This window comes from Macrosteles quadrilineatus, unplaced genomic scaffold (assembly GCF_028750875.1).
Source record: "Macrosteles quadrilineatus isolate MER2022 unplaced genomic scaffold, UCM_ALF_1.0 Scaffold_3__2_contigs__length_128488019, whole genome shotgun sequence".
Classification (NCBI taxonomy): domain Eukaryota; kingdom Metazoa; phylum Arthropoda; class Insecta; order Hemiptera; family Cicadellidae; genus Macrosteles; species Macrosteles quadrilineatus.
In genome coordinates this window covers 52,266,978-52,288,273 of record NW_026542596.1, presented here as the reverse complement: position 1 = coordinate 52,288,273, position 21,296 = coordinate 52,266,978, and the positions used below count along the sequence as shown (strand labels likewise).

Genomic DNA, 21,296 nt, shown 5'->3' with positions numbered 1-21,296 from the left:
CATTAGGGGAAAAGACACGAAAAAAGTGAATAAATCATGTAAAAAATAATGGAAATAGGTAATGGTAATCGTGAGAATAAAAAAATAATGTATGATCATCGTAAATGTATGAATATAAATGTGAATCCATTCGGTTCGGGATCTTCGATCTTATGTCACATGGAGCATATTGTTCAACTCAACACTCACATGACACACTTTTGAGGTTTAGGTCATAATGCTTCCGTAAAACTTAAGCATACTAATTTGGTCTTATTTATATAACCAACAGCTCAAAACAAACGGCTTGTTATGTTAGAAACAACACACAACTTTATGTTTTTAGAACGGACGACATTAATAATCCAATACTAATTCTTCGTCATCGTCCACGCCAAGTGGTTTGAAAATGAAATAGAGGCAACAAGTTTTAAAAGGGAAATTGACCAAACCGTAAAATATGGGTATATTAAGAGTCGAACCCGTAGCCCTCACTCCACACTTACTGCAACAGCAAACACGATCAGACCTACTGATAAAAAGGTATTATAATGAAATTGTATACATCCGTTGTCATATGACCAGCTTTGTATTTAATGAAATTGGGAGCGTCATAAAGGGGTACATTTTTGGGGTTCTGCAAAAACGCAACTGCTGACAATTCATATGGGGGGAAACCGAATATTGGAGGGTTTGGGAATCGAAACGCGCGGTTAAATTGGACTTATCTTTGCCTGTGTGGCGTGTGGGGAAAATACAAATGTACAAAATGTTATGGCTTATATGGAAATTTGTACATTGATAGAGTTTAATAAAAGTGTGGATGTATTTACTAACTTAGTTGCCATGATTATGGTGTTTTACAGTATTTTTCAGTATCAAAAGTAGGAATTAAATTAAATTAGTAGTAGACATACATGTTTACTAAAAGTAAAGATTGTACTTTTTCCAAAGTGATACACGAAGACCAGCAATTTTAATTAATTAATATTTATGGTAAAATACATTGTAGATATTTTACTTAAAATATTAACACAAATTTTAAAACATCAAATTTTTGGTACCACTAAACTTTTCGTTGTCTAAAGCTGATTCTCGATACTAAAAAACTATTTGTATGTTTTGAAATAAAACGAAATTAATTTTATTTACATTTTACAAATTTTACAATGTGGATTTATACATTTACATCTACACTTAGTATTGCTGAGCATAATCTGTTGTTTCGTTCAACAAATGAGTTTAGTAAACGCAATGAACAATATGTTGTAAGGAGAATAATATGTAATAAGATTTTTACCTATCCAAAGTAAAAGTGATATACATTATGTTTAATTTGCTAAAACCGGTGTTTCCTACGTAGCAAACAATAGTGTTGACTCAAACAAAGCAATACTCATCTAATAAAAATTTTTATTTTTATTTGGATTTTTCCGTATATTTTGGTTCGTTGCAATAAGTTAACGAATATAGAAACGAACAAACAAATGTTTCCTAATTTATAAGTTCAGACCTTCCATTACCAATTATAAAACATTTGAAATTTAAAATTGGTTTTACCTACGATATATACATCTACCGGTTTGTAATAAAACTAACGAATTGTCGTGAATATCCTGATATTGAATTAATTTTATTTTTCTTTAAATTTAGATCTCCGCATTGTCCAAGAAACATTCTATCCCAAACATGTTGCAGCTGGTTATTAAGTCCAGTACTACACGAATCCCTACAACGAATGTTTCTATAATACAACGCCAACGTCCAAAACAAACCCAATCTAGTTCAATTGTACTCCGGGGTGCCTCTGATAGTTATCTTGCAGTCCACATTTCTACGAATGAAAAGCAAATGTTTGATGCAATGCCACAAAATAAATATCATGCATTGAGCATTCGTAGCATAAATGTTTGGATCTGTTTCAGTTTAGCACAAAGTACAGTATTATGAAATTTTTCTGATGAATTCGTGTTTCAATTACATTTCCTGGCTGTTAAATTCAGTCTTATAATTTCGGCCGATGTTACAGTCAGAATCCATACATGACCATACTGTAATTTAGCTAAACGAAGGTTGATGGAACTTTATAATACAATGGCCTCTGGATCTTGTGAATGGTTTAAAATCACATGTTTACTCCCAAAAAGATCCTTAATAGTTTGCAACGATTACAGCTGTTTCGAAAATAAAAAATGGAGCACATATTCAGGTCCAAATGTCTGCTAATCTTTCCTCATGGTGGAGTTTGTCTGGAGATTTAAATTCATCGAAAAAGTACAGAAAATAACCATCACACACTAAAGCGAACATTTAAAAAATGGTTTGGGCACGAGATTGTTGCCGATGGAAGAAAAATCTAAAAAGTCCTTTAAAATGACAACAACAATTCGTACCTTACAGTAACCAGATAATTCAACATCTATTCGTATTTTTGGGAACTTGTTGTATAGAACCAAAGTATTTATCCTATAAAATTAGAATGCTATTGAACTTGACAGTGAATTTAATATCACCTGAAGACGTGATTAATACAAAAATATACGAAATATGTATTTGATCAACAAAAAAGTATTCTAAAAATGTTTTAACCGACCGTAGTGTTTAGCAATGTATAACCACAGAAAACACACTATTTAGTAGTATGTTTTCTCTGGTATAACTTGGAAACACAAAAATACATCGAACTAAAGAGAGTTTCATTGTTATTCAAATCCGTCTCGTCGGGCTCTGTGGGAATGAACAATGTGTCTAAGACAAAGATGATACAAAGAGCTCGGAGCAATGAGCGTCAGTCTTTGTGTTTCGCTAACTTTGCAGATTACAATACAAGTTATTTACGATTTTACAAAAACTTGTAATTTTTTTCAAGAACTCGGTGGCGAATAGCGTATTGTTGAGGTAAACATACCTGTATTACTTAATACGCTGATAGTGCTTGCTTTCAGTTTAGAAATGATGCGAAATTCTCAAGGGGTTGTGTGATGTTCATTCGTGGTAATGGTACCACGAACGTTAATTTCTTTTACGTTGTTAAAGAAATTAAGAGTTGCCTTTAAGATTGGTAAACACCCAAGTTTTACAACGAGAAAACGTGAATTAGAAAGCTCAAGTCAGGGCGTCAAAATCAATTGGGACTAAGCCACCGGCTTGTATAGACGTGTCTATTCTGTGCTCCTACCCCCCCCCCCCCCACACACACACCTTGTGTTAGGCTTATTATTATGGTTTTATTTGGGAATATATATATATATATATATATATTTTATATTTGACCACTGTCCTCTGAAAGGCCTTTCTTTTGTGATTTCCCAGCGTTGGCTAGTTTTTTGTGGTAATCCAGTTATGTTTTAGTTCCTTCTTTACCTGATGACGGTATCAGATTTCAGATCTTGAAAAATCGTGAAACTTATTAAATAGTACTGGAAGATTCCCGCAATCATCCCTTGAATTAGAAAATGGAGTTGTCCAACTGTGTGTTGGATTTCTCGGTTTGTATTGTACGAGGAAGCAAGTTCGAATGCAATCTTGTAGAAACACAAGTTGGACTTAAGTGTTGTGGTTGCGAGATGGGAAGGGATCCTAATGTAGACCCCAACTCAGTGTCAGAATGTCCTTCTGATGTATGAAGGGATAAAGCTGTTGTGTTGTGTGAATAATTTGGACCTGTTAATTTAAAGTGACGCTTTAAACAATTGTAAAACGGCGTACTGGTTTAGCCTTTCGTAATACCTAAGAATTACGTTTTAAATTGGTTTTACTTCGAGTATTTTTTGGCTCAATAAAAATTATTAGTCAAATTATTGTTCGCAAATTGTGTTTTAAATTGTCGAAATATTAAATTTCGTTTATAATCAGTTCATGTAGACTGACTGTTTATTTGTATGGTTTCCTGATAATATCTTAAGTAAGGATTGTTTTACAATATCAATCTTTTTAGAAAAACACAAGGGTAATTCCTCTGATAAGTGAGCTTACGTCTTAATGGTTTTAGCAATATTTGCTATCCGTTACAATTAATAGTTATTACCATTATTTAAACGTCATGATTTTAAGTTACATAATGGTACTGATTTTTTAATATAGAATCATCCGTTTACCTTATTAACATGCAATCCTGCAGCATAAAAAGGGCGTATTTTCAGAAGAAGACCGCCCGACTATTTAAAGTGTGGAAAACCCACAGTTTAGGTTTGGTGATTTTGAGTTTTTGAGATTATTTCTGTTAAGTAAATAAAAAACAAAAAAAAAAACGTGTAAGTAAAGCTATAAACTAACCTAACTTAAACTGTAGTTACAGTTTAAAATCTGGTGGCCCTCTTTTGCAAAAAAGACCCCAAAAAGGATTTATTTCACCTTCTATACAATTTTTTTGTATTTGAATAAATTATCACTTTGAAAATTAATATATACTTATTTTGGCTAAACACATGTGTAAATTGTAACTCATTTTCTACCCACTTTACAATTAGTGATAACAGACTATAGAGGAGTTGAATTTTACCAATGTCCTACTTGTATATTCGACTGAAGGACCTCCGCCTTATATTGTACAACGCCGTTATGAAGGATGTGCTAGATAAGGAACCTGAAATATTCACGACGCATTCCTTCCTTTGTGCCTCTGTATGGCCCGGAATGTAATTACCCATACTTTTGATGTCAGTTGTGAACTCTAGGTCAGCCATAGCGAAGCTACATCACGGTAAGGTAGATTAAAGATCTTGTTTGTAAAATCTGTTTTATTTTTAAATATGGTCATTTGATCTAAATGTACTTAATAATATTTCTGCATAACGTAGATATGTAAGGTCTATTCGTAATTGATTTGTGGTAGGATTTGCTAAATAAGTCAAAAAGTTATATGGATTCACAGTTTTAAATTATGTCTTACTCCATATAGAAAATTTTGGCCATTGTATCGGTGCGTTGTACATAAAAAATAACAATAGCATTTCTTAAAAAACTAAATCGTTAATCCTCCTTAGTGGTCTATTTTTAATGCTACTCTTAAAAAACTAACACATTTCTTATTGTTATGAAGTGATTTGTAAAAGATATGATTTAGAGATTTTTTTAATCGATGTACTTTATCTAGGTAGTTTATAAGTAAACTAATTCCAATATGTAATACACAATTTAATAAATAGAAACTGCAATCCCGACTTTTGAATAGCAGTATTTGTTTGACCGAAATAGTAATTCCTTTACGTAAAAGAACAGTATACGCAGTTCCCATGGCGCGCGTTTAAGTGTAAAGGAGGAAAACGAATATTAATTACAGCGAAGGAAGGGTGGTGTTTTATGGAAGTTTCTTTTATCTTTTTCCCTCTTCACAGGCCCAACCCTTTCCTGTTGTTCTTTTAGTGTTAACATAAATTTACAACGACACTGATGCCACCTATTTTTAACTATTAACTTACATGTTAACATTCTATTACATTACTGTATTACATTCTGTACAGTAACTTTCCATTTACCAAAACATGTTTAACGTGCGTAGTTATTTACAAATGTTCGTGTTAGCCAAAATCGAGTTGTTTTGTGGCGAAAAGTGCACAAAGCAAATACATAACATTGAAATACTATACTATTGAAATACTACTGATTTTGAAACTGTAACATAATGTCCTTAGCTAATAAACCCTTTAACTATAAACAAAAAGTAGCAATAAAGTATAAAGCCGCACTTATGTTCCTAAAACATTATTATCTCACGCAGTTACGTTGCAACGACTAGGGTTTAAGTGCCTAAGAAGCGTAAAACGTCCCTTCGCTTAAATTACTGCGTCATATAATAACCCTTCAATATTGTTAATATCTGCCCAGTATTGAAGAGTATACGACGAGTTATTGACCACAAAAAACGTTCAGTGTAGCGTTGCCCGTAGCGTGTAATTCATCCTATCCAATATTGTCAATATCTGCAGTGCAATGGTCCGTACTTAGAGTATACGACGAGTTATTGACCACAAAATACGTCCAGTGTAGCGTAGCTCGTAGCGTGTAACTCATCCTATCCAATATTGTCAATATCTGCAGTGTAATGATCCGTATTCAATCGTGTCGTAGCTCTCAATATCTTTTCAACTTCTTCTTTGAAGATGCATTACGCTATTGAAGCTCCGATACTGATTTTTTGTTCGTTGAACGGTCGCTTTTATTTTGATAAATATAGCCTAAAAGTTTATACCACCGCTAATGCTGTTTAAATCGTCACTTTTTTAGTATGTTGAGATTTTTTTAGTAAGTGGAAATAAGTAATTTTTGGTATGAAAAAGTCAAATAAAAGGTCTTACCAGAGAATATTAACAATGATATCAATCGATCACAATAAATACAATGATTGCAACAGAAGATTAATTAAAAGCCAAAATGAGTTTTTATTGCCTTATGAAATGTAAAAAGACTGCAACTATTCGACGAATGCATGGCGAAGTAGACGATTCGATATATTTAAAATAATCCAATTGCCATTAATGGAGATCTCGTTAAAGCTCATTAAAGCAGAGCGAAAGTTGGCTAGGCTATCACAGTTAATTAACAAACTCGATCCCCTGTCCCTGCTCGTGATGGTGGCCGTGATGTTAATAGTTACGGTTCTTACCAGTAGCTCCGTCCTATGCTGCGATTTTCACACCTGATTTGTTTTAGGTCTTTTTTAATGTTCCATTTAACTTAATGTGAATATTTGATTTAAATTGGTATCGAAATGTATAGAAATTCAATCACGTTGAATTTTTTTTTAACTAAAACGCAGTATAAAAGTTACTAAACCTTTTGCTAATTGGGACAAATATAAACATTGTGACTAAATATGGACGAGAGTGCACGATTTATAATATAGTAAATAAATATAAACACAATATTTGTTGCCACAATAGTATGAACTATTAATTTTTTAGTGACAAATTTAATTTCTTGACTCCAATTCAATTTCCTGACTCAATCCTCTTGGTATCAAATTTCAATGAAAAAAATATATTGTTGTAAAAATGACGATAAATATATTATGATAATGTGCTACAGAAAAGACTGCATATCACATATTAATAGAACGTGCTTTTCTAAGTCTGTTTATTTATTTAAATCGATGATTACAGCGAAAGTTAATTTAAAATGTTTCCTGTTAGTTTTGTTCAGTAAGGATTAAAAGTGAATTGTATATACAATTGGAATTACTACATAATATGTTTTTTTGTGAGACAACCGAAAGTCGATCTTAAAAAGTTTAAACTTGTACGCAGCCTAAAATGACAAATAGACAGTCATCAAAACTGATAATTGCCTTATAGATAAACGTCACATTTTATGTATTGCTTATGCTATTTTTGCTACAATAGTCCTTAATCCTGGTTATATTTATGTTATTCCACTTACATTACATCATTCTGTGTTTCCTGAACCACCGCAACGTTAGATTGTAAATACAGTGCAATATATAAATATTGAAAAGTTTATAACTTTTTAGAAATATTTCCTAAGTTTTGAGGGAACTCTCCGTTTCCCCATGCGCTTCTTCAGGGGAAACTTCAAATCGTTAATGGACAAGTTGGCCGAAGGGTCAAAGACGTTTTATTCTCAAGAGACTGAAAACAAGATATTAAGGAGCTCGTGGAGCTCAAAAGACTTGCCAACCTTTTATTACCTGATTTCTGTGAGATTTCAAAGCATCTTTTAGAAACTTTTTAAAATAAACATTGTAATATACTAATGAAAGTTACCTTAAGGGTTAAGAAAAAATACATTGCAGTGTTAAATTAAAGACAGTATGATTAGAAAACACATTTTTATTTTTTTCTAGTTTTCTTTTATTTATATATTGAGTGTGTAGAATTTGTACCGCGAAACAAATCTCGCTCCCAAATTTAATTTATTCTACAAATATTTAAGCAACAAACACAAGGGGTAAACAATAAACCAACAATTCTATTTTAAATTCTAACCATAATGATTACCAAACATATCAATTTTGAAGCTAGAACCCACGTTTACGTTTACATCTGTAAGGTTTAACTTAAACATAAGTTTGAACCTAATTAACATAATTCAATTACTAATTTCCTCCAAATATGTAGACTCAGGTGGTGTACTTGGAAAGCTTTATCTTACCTCAATCTCTCTAGAGTGTAGTCTTGTCTCTAATGACCTCATTTCCGAGTCGCCCCCTCCTGTATATCCTCAACCTCCAATTCACGACTTCTCTACCATAGTAATGTTGTTGCAACATTGACTATCGATTAAACCATTATACTCTGACCATCGATGCGATAGATTTATTTACCGTAGTAGAGCACTGTTCTTAAAACAGTTGTTTCTTAGCAATATTTACAGTTAAAACCCGACTCGTCCCCAAATAAATAGCTATAATGGTTAAAGTAATTAACTTATTTTAATTTATTTACATATCTACTTTTAAGTACATATATTAATTGACAAGTGCAGATAGAAAAATTAAGTTTAACTAGTCAAAGATACGAGTGCCGATAGCCTAATTCTTCAAAGGCACTCTAGGCTACTCGAGCTGCAATGTCTTCAAGCCTAGCAGCCAAATTTGTCTTTGCAGGTTATTTTAGTTATTTTTGGAATGTAATGAAATTCAATTCTTAAATAGTGCAAGTAACACATGAATTTTTGTTTCAGGAAAATTACCTAGGTACATTTTTATGTAAGTATTGGCCTTATTAATTCGCTGGAGTTGTGTATTTTTACCTACTATTTACCTCTTGTTTAAATTTAATTATGATTAAATAGACCACAATATTTTACGTTTGCTAGTAATGTGGCATTTTTACCTACAGTGAATTGTAGTAGCAAAAATCCAAGGGAACCATTGTAAATGTGTTTCTGTGTTCTAACCGGCTAAAATTCTAAACTTAACAATTTGTTACCAGCATCTAGATGTCTGTTTGACTACATAATAAAGTACACTGTACCCTTGCGGAACACCTTCTGTGATGAATTCATAATTAGACCTAAGCCCCAGTGACTGCAGCCTTATACACTGTTTTCTATGTGATAAAAAAGAAACCAACAATTTAATAGTCCTGCCCGATATACCATAAAACTGCAACTTACGGATAAGGATATCATGATTTACACAATCAAATGCTCTTGACAGGTCACAGAAGAGACCAGCTACATTCTGCGAACTGTCAAGAGCATCCGCTACCTCAGATACAAAGCTAAATATGGCATCTACAGTGATTTTACCTTTCATGAATCCATACTGATTTATGTTAAAAAGTTGACAATTGTTAAAGTAATCATTAATTAAAGAGTTGCCTTTAAGATTGGTATTTTAAAAACCCAAGTTTTACAACGAGAAAACGTGAATTAGAAAGCTCAAGTCAGGGCGTCAAAATCAATTGGGACTAAGCCTCCGGCTTGTATAGACGTGTCTATTCTGTGCTCCTACCCCCCCTCCCACCGTGTGTTAGGCTTATTATTATGGTTTTATTTGGGAATATTTTTGTTTTTTTCTTGCTTTGACCACTGTCCTCTGAAAGGCTCTTCTTTTGTGATTTTCCAGCGTTGGCTTGTTTTTTGTGATAATCCAGTTATGTTTTAGTTCCTTCTTTACCTGATGACGGTATCAGATTTCAGATCTTGAAATATCGTGAAACTTATTAAATAGTACTGGAAGATTTCCGCAATCTTCCCTTGAATTAGAAAATAGAGTTGTCCAACTGTGTGTTGGATTTCTCGGTTTGTATTGTACGAGGAAGCAAGTTCGAATGCAATCTTGTAGAAACACAAGTTGGACTTAAGTGTTGTGGTTGCGAGATGGGAAGGGATCCTAATGTAGACACCAACTCAGTGACAGAATGTCCTTCTGATGTATGTGAAGGGATAAAGCTGTTGTGTTGTGTGAATGGGGATTGCCCAACTCCGCGCAGTGGTCAAAATTAATCCGAGGAAAAGTTTTATGGCCCCCGAAGGGTTCAGCCCAACTCCGCGCGGTGGTCACTTTTAGGGCCAATTCCAACTCCGCGCGGTGGCCACTTGTAATATTAAGGTTACCCGTCAATTACAGACCCATCAAAAAGTGTTTGAGACAGGGTAAAAAGTGCGAAATGTAAATAGTTAAGTGTAAAATAAATGCATTTGACAATTTAATCAAAATATGTTCCTTTTACAGGAATTTACAACAGTTTACTTATCTTACTAATATTATAAATCTGAAAGTTTGTGAGTTTGTGCGTATGTTTGTGTGTTGCTCAATCACGCATTAACTACTGGACGTATTGGGCTGAAATTTGGCATGATGATAGCTCACATTCCCTATTAACATTTAGGCATATTCTTATCTCAAAAATCCTTTCGGGCTCCGCCCAAGTGGGTCTGTAGTTCCCCATGTTAACCTTATGAGTATTCATATTTAAAGGGAATTAAAGAATGTAGTCAGCTGTTTCAACTTACAAGTTGGTTCTATAATATGCAATAGCATTAAAAAGTTATAAGGTTTCCCAAACAGGGTGCAGCACTATTATTATTTTGTTTTTGCATATATGACAACAGCTAATTTGAACTAAGCAGCTACAAAAAGCTATGATACACAATGAGAACTGTCAAAGTAGGATTGTTTACAGTTAGGTTTGAGTTTTTAATTTAATGAATAATTTGAGATATTATGTGTGAATGTTTGATAATTGATTTTTTTCTATTGTTTAGGAGCAATGTTAGAACAATGGCAATGGTAGATGTGTTATACTATATCATAACGTAAATTTATGAACCAAATTTTATCAAACTGTGTCCTCCCCCCATTGCAAACGCAAAGCTTGAGTATAACTGCAATAAGCATTTTATACTTATATGCCAACCCCGTACGAAGGACGGGTGCTCTGCTAGTTCTCCATAAGAATAACATGAGAATTTAAAAACAAGAATTCTTTGAAATTTTTTCTGTAACTATTATGGCGCTTTTACGCTTCGATATACTGAATTATTTGTTTTTAAGCTTTACAAAGTGGTTTCAAAAGAAATTTCAAAACGTTATACTTTCATAATATATACATAAGCCCCCGTTCACATGGTTCAATCGTGCTGGTTTGTGAGCTCGTTCGAATAAACGGTTTACACGTTCACACCAAATTTAATCAAAATCAGATCATTTTGCTTGAGTTATCGTGCTAACAGGCTTACATATATACACATAAAATATATATACCGGTATATATATATATATATAAATTTGAACGGATGGTGTTTTCGGCCTTTGGGAAATAAAAACGAAAAATTTAATCAGTGAGTCCAGGTCTTACCATGAGACCTACGGTAATAGCTTATTCCCTATATATGGGAAATTCGCGAAAACGTTTGTCTGGGTCTGGATTCAATGAAAACCCTCTTCATAGACGTAAAATTTGCCAATTTTAATAAGATGTAAAAGAAATATGCTCGTAAACCAATTTCAGCCAATTTTTCCCCCAATTTGAGGTGTATAGCAAACTGTTCTATGAAACGGAGATTACAGCCAATTTGTTGAAGCAATCTGTGGTTGTTTACAAGACTAACATTTTTGAATTTGGTACTCAAGTTTATCAGCAAGCTCATAAACCCAGTGCTAATATGAATGATTGAGTATTGTAGACTTTAGAACATATAAATTTACAGTCACTCTTTCTCACGGGCTTTTTAAAAATTCTTATATTAGTGGTTTTTAAGCTTCGTCTCCTGTTTTGGGTAGGCATATACCTTTTTACTTTCCCTTTCTTATAAATGATGAAAATATATCATAATTTCAAACTTAGAGCACAAACTCCCATCCGTCAGGGCTGTGAGAGCCAAAATTGACCACTGCGCGGAGTTGGGCATGTGCCACGAGGGACCCGAAGTGACCACTGCGCGGAATTGGGCAGTCGGTTTTGACAGATTTCTGACCACCGCGCGGAGTTGGGGTAAGCCCGTGTGAATAATTTGGACCCGTAAATTTATAGTAACGCTTTAATCCATTGTAAAACGGTGTACATAATGATGTTACACTATATTAAAGTTTTATATTGGTTTAGCCTTTCGTAATACTTAAGAACTACGTGTTAAATTGATTTTACTTCGAGTATTTTTTGGCTCTATAAGAATTATAAGTCAAATTATTGTTCGCAAATTGTGTTTTAAATTTTCGAAATATTAAATTTCGTTTATAATCAGTTCAAGTTGACTGACTGTTTATTTGTGTGGTTTCCTAATAATATTTTTAGTATGGGATGTTTTGCATCGGCACATTTTAAGAACACACGGTTTATTCATATGATGAGTGAGGTTGTGTTTTGATGGTTTAAGCGATATCCGCAATCCGTTACAATATGTATTTCCATGATTTAAACGTCTTTACCTACGAGCGTTTTTTAAAGAAGCCTTTTCAGTTCAGTTCTTAGAATTGAAAAGTTTCACATACCAGCATAATTTTACTCATAACGAAACGGGTAACGGACCAATGAGATTCAACGATTGAGAGAGAGGAAGAAACTTGTAATGATTCGAACTTCAACTAATCACCTGTTCAGACCAATTTAATTATTGAGTGCTGCAATTAGGGTTTGGTTCAATGATTCGTTGTATCACTGTCAGTGGCAATGAAGGGTTATACATGAAAATATAACCTCTCTTAGATGTTATGAGTAGTGATTTTGTGTAATTAAAACACTGTCGTTGGTAAGGTAGTGTTCGCAACTCGCGTAAATAGTGTTAACGACACTAGTAGAAAATGTAAGGTACGAGCCTTGCGTAAAATACTGTAAAGTACTGTTGTACATTATAATGCCTTTTTTTAATAGATTCATCCGTATAATTTATTAAAATACAATCCTGCAGCATCAAAAGGGAGTATTTTTCAGACCCTGCCCGCCAGTTTAGGTTTGGTGATTTGCAGTTTTTGAGATTATTTCTGATTAGTAAATAGAACATAAAAAACGTGTGAGTAAAGCTATAAACTAAATTGTAACTCATTTTCTACCCACTTTACAACTAGTGATAACAGACTATGGAGGAGTTGAATGCTACCAATATCACGGCCCTACTTGTATATTCGACCATAGATAAAAGGAGTGTCTATACTCCTTTTATCTATGATTCGACTGAAGGACCACCGCCTTATATTGTACAACGCCGTTATGAAGGATGTGCTAGATAAGGAAGCTGAAATATTCACGACGCATTCCTTCCTTTGTGCCTCTGTATGGCCCGGAATGTAATTACCCATACTTTTGTTGTCAGTTGTGAACTCTAGGTCAGCCATACCGAAGCTACATCACGGTAAGGTAGATTAAAGATCTTGTTTGTAAAATCTGTTATATTGTTAGATCACTTTATCGAAATGTACTTAACATTTCTGCATAAGGTAGATACGTATGGTCTATTCGTAATTGATCTGTGGTAGGATTTGCTATATCAGTCAAAGAAGGAGTAACATTCATAGTTTAAAATTATGCCATACTCCATGGAGAAAATTGTGGCCATTGTTTCTTGTGTGTACTGTATCGGTGCGTTGTACATAAAAAATAACAATTATATTTCTTAAAAACCTAAATTGTTAATCCTTCTAAGTAGCCTATTTGTAATGCTACTCTTAAATAACTAACACATTACTTATTGTTATGAAGTTATTTGTAAAAAGATATGATTTAGAGATTTTTTAAACGATGTACTTTATCTAGGTAGTTATTTAAGTAAACTAATTCCAATATGTAATACACAATTTAATAAATAGAAACTGCAATCCCGACTTTTGCAATAGCAGTATTCGTTTGACCGAAATTGTAATTCCTTTACGTAAAAGAACAGTATAAGCAGTTCCCATGGCGCGCGTTTTAAGTGTAAAGGAGGAAAACGAATATTAATTACAGAGAAGGAAGGGTGGTGTTTTATGGAAGTTTCTTTTATCTTTTTCCCTCTTCACAGGTCCCATCCCTTTCCTGTTGTTCTTTTAGTGTTAACATAAATTTACAACGACACTAACGCCACCTACTTTTAACTAATAACTTACTTTTAGGCTACCCATTAACATTCTATTACAATATTGAATTCTAACTTTCCATTTACAAAAACATGTTTAACTTGCATGTCAATATTTAAAAATGTTCGTGGTAGAAAAAATCAAGTTGTTTTGTGGTGAAAAGTGCACAAAGCAAATACATAACATTGAAATACTATGATTTTGAAACTGTAACCTAATGTCCATAGCTAATAAGTCCGTTGAATATAAACTCTAAGTAGCAATAAAGTATTAAGCCGCACATATGTTCCTAAAATGTTGATATCCTTGCAAAGACTAGCGTTTAAGTGTGTATGAAGCGTAAAACGTCCCCACTTGGTTAATAACTGCGTCATATAATAACCCTTCAATATTGTTAATATCTGCCAAGTATTGAGAGTATAAAACGAGTTATTGGCCACAAAATACGTCCAGTGTAGCGTAGCTCGTAGCGTGCAACTCATCCTATCCAATATTGTCAATATCTGCACTGTAATGGTCCGTATTGAGAGTATACGACGAGTTATTGACCACAAAATACGTCCAGTGTAGCGTAGCTCGTAGCGCGTAACTCATCCTATCCAATATTGTCAATATCTGCACTGTAATGGTCCGTATTGAGAGTATACGACGAGTTATTGACCACAAAATAGTCCAGTGTAGCGTAGCTCGTAGCGTGTAACTCATCCTATCCAATATTGTCCAATATCTGCAGTGTAATGGTCCGTATTTAGAGTATACGACGAGTTATTGACCACAAAATAGTCCAGTGTAGCGTAGCTCGTAGTGTGTAACTCATCCTATCCAATATTGTCAATATCTGCAGTGTAATGGTCCGTATTTAGAGTATACGACGAGTTATTGACCACAAAATAGTCCAGTGTAGCGTAGCTCGTAGCGTGTAACTCATCCTATCCAATATTGTCAATATCTGCAGTGTAATGGTCCGTATTTAGAGTATACGACGAATTATTGGCCACAAAATACGTCCAGTGTAGCGTAGCTCGTAGCGTGCAACTCATCCTATCCAATATTGTCCAATATCTGCAGTGTAATGGTCCGTATTTAGAGTATACGACGAGTTATTGACCACAAAATACGTCCAGTGTAGCGTAGCTCGTAGCGTGCAACTCATCCTATCCAATATTGTCCAATATCTGCAGTGTAATGGTCCGTAGTTAGAGTATACGACGAGTTATTGACCACAAAATACGTCCAGTGTAGCGTAGCTCGTAGCGTGCAACTCATCCTATCCAATATTGTCCAATATCTGCAGTGTAATGGTCCGTATTTAGAGTATACGACGAGTTATTGACCACAAAATACGTTCAGTGTAGCGTAGCTCGTAGCGTGCAACTCATCCTATCCAATATTGTCCAATATCTGCAGTGTAATGGTCTGTATTGAGAGTATACATCGAGTTATTGACCACATAATACGCCCAGTGTAGCGTAGCTCGTAGCGTGTAACTCATCCTATCCAATATTGTCAAAAATAACCCACCATAACCATATTATATGGTTATGGTCGTATAATAACCAGCGTCCAATATCTGTAAGTGTATAATATTATATTTTCTGATAATATATATCAGATCCCATTGTTATTCATGTAACATTACATCAATCTATGCCCACTTATGTAGCTCCAAAGACACCAAAGCCTACGAGCCGTATTTTATTAATGTGGTTTTTACACTTTATGTAGACTTTTTACAGTCTCATCCTATCCAATATTGTCAATATCTGCAGTGTAATGGTCCGTATTTAGAGTATACGACGAGTTATTGACTACAAAATACGTCCAGTGTAGCGTAGATCGTAGCGTGTAACTCATCCTATCCAATATTGTCAATATCTGCAGTGTAATGATCCGTATTGAGAGTATTCGACGAGTTATTGACTACAGAACACGTCCAGTGTAGCGTAGATCGTAGCGTGTAACTCATCCTATCCAATATTGTCAATATCTGCAGTGTAATGATCCGTATTGAGAGTATTCGACGAGTTATTGACTACAGAACACGTCCAGTGTAGCGTAGCTCGTAGCGTGTAACTCATCTCATCAAATATTGTCAATATCTGCAGTGTAATGATCCGTATTCAATCGTGTCGTAGCTCTCAATATCTTTACAACTTCCTCTTTGAAGATGCATTATGTTATTGAAGCTCTGATGCTGTAGTTGTTTTCGTTGAACGGTCGCTTTTATTTTGATAAATATGGCCTAAAAGTTTATACCACCGCTAATGCTGTTTAAATCGTCACTTTTTTAGTCTGTTGACACTTTTTTAGTAAGTGGAAATAAGTAATTTTTGGTGTGAGAAAGATAAATAATGGGGCTCATGTAAGAAAATTTACAATGATTTCAACAGATCACATTTTAAACGATATATCGTAACAGAACATAAATTAATGAATGAAGCCAAAATGAGTTTTTATTGTCTTATTACACGTTAAAAGACTGCAACTATTCGACGAATGCATATGGCGAAGTAGACGATTCGATATATTTTAAATAATCCAATTGCCAATAATGGAGATCTCGTTAAAGCTCATTAAAGCTGAGCGAAAGTTGGCTATCACAGTTAATTAACAAACTCGATCCCCTGTCCCTGCTCGTGATGGTGGCCGTGATGTTAATAGTTACTGTTCTTACCAATAGCTCCGTACTGAACAGTGAACAGGCTGCGATTTTCACACCTGACCTGTTTCAAGTTTGTTTTTAATGTTCCATTTAATATAATTGTAATATTTGATTTAAATTGTTATGAAATGTATAGAAATGCAATCACGTTGAAATTGCTTGGAAGCTGACCAAAATTGTATTAATTATTATAAATTATTATTAAACTTTCAGCTAATTGGGATAAATATTGTGACTCAATATCGACGAGTGTTCACGACTTATAACTTAGCAAATAAATATGGTTCTCACAACAAATGTAATTCCTTGACGTTATCCTTTTCGTATAAAATCTCATTAAATAATACAAGTGATGTAAAAATGACAAACAATAATTATAACGCTTTACAGGAAAGACCTATCAATACATACATCAATAGAATTAAATTTAAAAACTGTTTATTTAAATAAATCGATGAGTACTGCGAAATTTAATTTTCAATGTTTCCTTTTAGTTTTGTTTAGTAAGGATTAACAGTGAATTGTATGTTGTTGGAATAACTGCAAAAAAAGTTTCATATGAGACAACAGAAAGTCGATCTAAAATGTTCATAGTTGTACAGAGCCTGATATAATAGATACAACATTCATCAAACCGATAGATAAACGTCACATTTAGTTATGCCTGTTTTATGCTACAATAGTCTTTAATTCTGGTTATGTTTATGTTATTCCACTTACATTACATCATTCTGTGTTTCCTGGAACGTCGCAACGTTATCCATCGTAAATAAAGTTCAATGTTTCAAAGTTTTTAACTTTTTAGAAATATTTCCTAAGTTTTGAGGGAACTCTCCGTTTCCCCATGCGCTTCTTCAGGGGAAACTTCAAATCGTTAATGGACAAGTTGGCCGAAGGGTCAAAGACGTTTTATTCTCAAGAGACTGAAAACAAGATATTAAGGAGCTCGTGGGTCTCAAAAGACTTGCTAACCTTTTATTACCTGATTTCTGTGAGATTTCAAAGCATCTTTTAGAAACTTTTTAAAATAAACATTGTAATATACTAATGAAAGTTACCTTAAGGGTTAAGAAAAAATACATTGCAGTGTTAAATTAAAGACAGTATGATTAGAAAACACATTTTTTATTTTTTCTAGTTTTCTTTTATTTATATATTAAGTGTGTAGAATTTGTACCGTGAAACAAATCTCGCTCCCAAATTTAATTTATTCTACAAATATTTAAGCAACAAACACAAGGGGTAAACAATAAACCAACAATTCTATTTTAAATTCTAACCATAATGATTACCAAACATATCAATTTTGAAGATAGAACCCACGTTTACGTTTACATCTGTAAGGTTTAACTTAAACATAAGTTTGAACCTAATTAACATGATTTAATTACTAATTTCCTCCAAATATGTAGCCTCAGGTGGTGTACTTGGAAAGCTTGATCTTACCTCAATCTCTCTAGAGTTTAGTCTTGTCTCTAATGACCTCATTTCCGAGTCGCCCCCTCCTGTATATCCTCAACCTCCAACTCACGACTTCTCCACCTCAGTATTTGTTGCAACATTGACTATCGATTAAACCATTATACTCTGAACATCGATGCGATAGACTTATTTACCGTAGTACAGTACAGCAATATTTACAGTTAAAACCCGACTCGTCCCCAAATAAAAATGGTTAAAGTAATTGACTTATTTTACTTTACCTATTTATTTATAGATCTACTTTTAGGTACATATATTAATTGACAAGTTCAGATAGAAAAATTAAATTTAACTAGTCAAAGATACGAGTGCCGATAGCCTAATTCTTCAAAGTCACTCTAGGCTACTCGAGCTGCAATGTCTTCAAGCCTAGCAGCCAAATTTGTCTTTGCATGTTATTTTAGTTATTTTTGGAATGTAATGAAATTCAATTCTTAAATAGTGCAAGTAACACATGAATTTTTGTTTCAGGAAAATGACCTAGGAACATTTTTATGTAAGTATTGGCCTTGTTAATTAGTTGGAGTTGTATATTTTCTCCTACTACAATATTTACCTATTGTTTAAATTTAATTTTAATTAAATAGCCCACAATATTTTACGATTGCTAGCATTAGTAATGTGCCATTTTTACCTACAGTAAATTGGTGAATTGAAGTAGCAAAAATCCAAGGGAACCATTGTAAATGTGTTTTTGTGTTCTAACCGGCTAAAATACTAAACAATTTGTTACCAGCATCTAGATGTCTGTTTGACTACATAATGATTTATAGTGAAATTCCATTATTGTGGTTTCAAATAGGCCAGTCACAACTTTTGTCTTAAACATAACTTTACACAGTGAGAAGTGTCGGGGAGAAGATTAACCGACGATGGAGGGCAGTTTTGGGTTTATGGGGGTAAGCAACGCCTACTCAGAGGGGAGCAGTTGGGGGGGGGGGGGGTAATAAACCCCTTGTTATGGGAACTATTACTGTGTTTATACAGTGGCTACCGCTATGAATCTGAGGGTTGCAAATGTTGGTTGTATGTGTGTAACATTTTGAATCGCTGATTAACAGAGGTTTTGGACAATTTTTATCTTAATCTATTACAGATTCAGTTAAAAATATCTTTCCTGAATTGGGTGTGGTAACAGTTTACAGCTTGTGTATTTATGAGACAATTATTTTCGCAAAAAAATTCATTTATCATCCACTGCAAGTAAATATAACAAATGCTTTCTAATTAACCTTCCTAGACATAATTTAGAATTCCACACAAAAAAAACCTTCATATGTAGGATTAAAATTCTTCAAAAATTGCCTATTTTACTTAAAAACAGAAAATGATATAAACAGATTCAAAAGCCTTCTAAAAGACTTATTGATAAGAAACCCATTTTATTCAGTCTAAAGAATTTTTAAATTGTAATCTCAAAACGTGCATTGTTTTTTTTTTTAGTTATAGCACTCATTTTTAGTTTTACTATATAAATCCTTTGTAATGAATGATTTTAATTATTTATTTTATAATTTTTTGTTTATGTTAGTTTAATGACGCTATTCAAGACATATTGCCTAAACTTTATGAATAAAGAATATTTGATTGATTGATTGATAATTAGCAAAATACACCGCAAACGTTTCACCGCTGGAAAATTCCTACACCATCCACTTAAATCATTTTAAATATATATTTTTTAATATTAAGTTCTTCGTAGTGTATACGTTAAAGTTATGTTGTAGTCCATTTATAATGGCTCGAATAAACGTATCTTACGTAAATGTAAACTTTTAAACTTCTTGTATAAACACATCAATAATGTTTCTCAAGTTTACGTAATGAACAAATTACTGAATTAAATTAGTCATTTTACAGCTACTATACTTCTCTGTTTTCAACAATAACGGGTTAAAGCTAGTTCATACTCCTCGCAAAGCCATAACCGCTACATAGCTAAAAATAAATACACATCGATTGAGGTACGAGGTATTAAAAGAATAAGATTATTCACTGATGGGGATATTCTTGACATAACAATATTTGTGTATACTATCAATCAAAATTCAATTCCCACAATATAATTTAAGGTAAAATATCAAGAATGTAACGTTATATTATTAATCAAGTATAACACCAAATAATTCCAAATTAATACTCTTGCTCGTTGGCTCGTTGACGGAATGTTTCGAAAACGCAAAGTTGAGTCTTTGTCGTGGCCACTTTGAGGCAAGCCTGAGACCATTCTCGACTTGAGTAGATCTACTTGTAAGAAGATTTTGTATTTGTTTCCTTTTTTCGTGCTTGTATTACACGGATGTTAAATATTTTGTTTGAAATACATCTAGAAGTTTCTGTAATGGTTTAAAATGTAATAATGGTCGCTGATGTTGTGTTTGTTCTCCTTTTAAGAACTACTGTATTGTATTCGTCCATTAGATTGCAATAGGTTATGAAACACCATCGAACAACCTATTTTTAGCTTACTAGTTCCTGATCATTGGTCTTTAAAAAACTGATCCTGGCCAATGAAACGGCTGATCCAGTAGCAAAGATCATCTCACACTGTTCTACACTCATACTTTACTCATATTTGGGTTAAAATACGCACCTAGCATCATTATCTCAATGATTGATAATTTATTTAAAAACAAACGTAGTATGGATATTTACAAAAATGTACCATTATCAATAGTTTGTGGGACAGCGATTATCTTAATTGAATAAACTTACATACAAAACCAGCTTTTAACAAAATTGTTTTTTTCAAGTTCTAAACAAATCCGTGATTGTCAATGCAGCAATCGTGTTTTCACTTTCAATGTTTGCATTTGTAAAAGCGCAAATAACTAAATCAAACTCCATCAGCGTTCAATAGCCTCTTGTTGGTCCAGACACAAAAATGTTTTAACTCTCGTCTCTCGTATTCTGTTTTGTAAATAAAGGCGAAATGAAAGTTTAGACTGAGTGAAAAATCATACATTGCGTACAAAGTCATAATTTTGTGTGACACAAAAATGACTTTGCTGTGAGTCCTTGGGCTAAATTTTGCTACCAAACGCACAGCTCTTTTTAGCAAATAGAAAAACTTTGATGGTGAGTTAATGTTTAAAGGTTTATTGCCGACATTTTCCATCACAATGACAATACACAACGCTTTTGGCAAGCTTTTAAGAAGAATGCATATTTTAAATTTCCAATCAATTTCTAAAAAGCATGCCAAAGCGTTGTGTATAT

General features: G+C 33.4%; 1 protein-coding gene across 2 annotated transcripts in view; it reads left to right on the top strand.

The window, feature by feature from the left end:
* LOC128990264 (uncharacterized) overlaps window positions 1-21,296 on the top strand; it is a 201,545-nt gene that overhangs the window by 50,368 nt on the left and 129,881 nt on the right. For both annotated transcript variants that reach the window (XM_054412578.1, XM_054412579.1), the window contains exon 3: window positions 18,549-18,573. The gene's annotated coding sequence lies outside the window, so the exon portion shown is untranslated. The remainder of the gene's footprint in view (window positions 1-18,548; window positions 18,574-21,296) is intronic.